The sequence below is a fragment of the Mizuhopecten yessoensis genome, unplaced genomic scaffold (assembly GCF_002113885.1).
Source record: "Mizuhopecten yessoensis strain PY_sf001 unplaced genomic scaffold, ASM211388v2 scaffold3339, whole genome shotgun sequence".
In the NCBI taxonomy this organism is placed as follows: Eukaryota; Metazoa; Mollusca; class Bivalvia; order Pectinida; family Pectinidae; genus Mizuhopecten; species Mizuhopecten yessoensis.
The window spans coordinates 441,466-443,157 of NW_018404995.1; positions in this window are offsets into that span (position 1 = coordinate 441,466).

Consider the following 1,692-nt stretch of genomic DNA (forward strand, 5'->3'; position numbering starts at 1 on the left):
AGGGCTTATTGTAGGATAAAGGTGGTAATCATGTGACACCCAGGGCTTATTGTAAGATAAAGGTGGTAATCATGTGACACCCAGGGCTTATTGTAGGATAAATGTGGTAATCATGTGACACCCATGGCTTATTGTAAGATAAAGGTGGTAATCATGTGACAACCAGGGCTTATTGTAGGATAAAGGTGGTAATCATGTGACAACCAGGGCTTATTGTAGGATAAAGGTGGTAATCATGTGACACCCAGGGCTTATTGTAGGATAAAGGTGGTAATCATGTACAATTATTGAAAACAGAAATGAATAAATATACTCATTACCAATAGTATTGATGCAAAAACTGTTGCAAAAGCACTTCTTTAGGTTGTATTCTACGTCCTGAGTTAGACCAAGATATCTATTACTATTATTTGGACCCTCCACTTTCAGATTTTCTCCAGTTCAAATAGATCTTTGTATACTCAAGAAGGTTTTTTCCTCTTGAAATAACTTTTTAACTTCTTATTTGGAAGGCAGATGTAAATTGTTATCAAAACAACATAAAATGTTATATCTTTTATTTAAATATTAAACATATTTTATAAGATATTTTTCTGTATTTTACAACATTTTAAGATTTAAGAAAAACATGATTTATTGACTTGTCTGCTTCTCTCATATATAGTTTTTTTCCTCCAAAACCCACTTTGAATAAAAAAAAGAGTCATCAGTGTTCAAACAGTATATGGACAAGGTCTGGACACATTTGAATTGAAGAAAATCTAGAAATCAAAGGGCTTAAAACCAACATTATAGAGCTATACTCATCTTTTGCACCTTTTTTTATACCCTGTAAGTTCAATAATAAAAAAAAAAGTTCTAAAAATCAAATACTGCAGAAGTATATCAATTAATTGCAAGAAGATTAAATACAGATTAAAATAAACTACCAAGGGACCAACTACTTATGGCTATAGACTACCATACAGACATGTGATTAGTGTTAAACTTATGCCCTCTACAATGTTTAATCCGAAAGTTATTAGTGCATATATGTCTTATTTACCATCCAAGTGTCAAATAATTCATGTATTTCAGTAAGCTATGTCAGTAAGTTAACATTGAAGGGTTGATTCCCGTATTAAGAGTTTGTGATAAAAATGATATACACTTACACACTGTATTTACTAATATACAATATAGCCAGTACTTTTTGATGGGATGGTATTTTTTTGTTAATTCACAGGGCATATAAATGATCACAAAAGTTTGACCCATGTGTTCATATAATTGTGTAGATATTATTCATGATATAACCTGCAATGCAGCCTAGTTTGTCATTATCATTGTTTTATAAAACAATGAAGTCAGTTCATATGTACACAGGTGATACATGGCTGTATTATCCATACACTGATAACAGTTCAGTGGCTAAGCTAGTGTTTACTGTTTGTTGGCATTCTTTACTAAACATTGTGTGTTGAAAGTTTACTTCAGGAAAAAAATATCGGTGAAATTTGATTTTCTCACATCTCCCCATTACATAGTTTTAATCCGTGTAATTTTTAACTCCCTCATTATGAGGAAAAAGGCAATAAAATTTAGAGCCATGAATGCAACCAGCTATGTTTCAACAAGCAGCAATACTATAAACTGTACGAGGATAGTGTACATTTTGTCTTATAAAATACTATAAACTGTATGAGGAGAAAC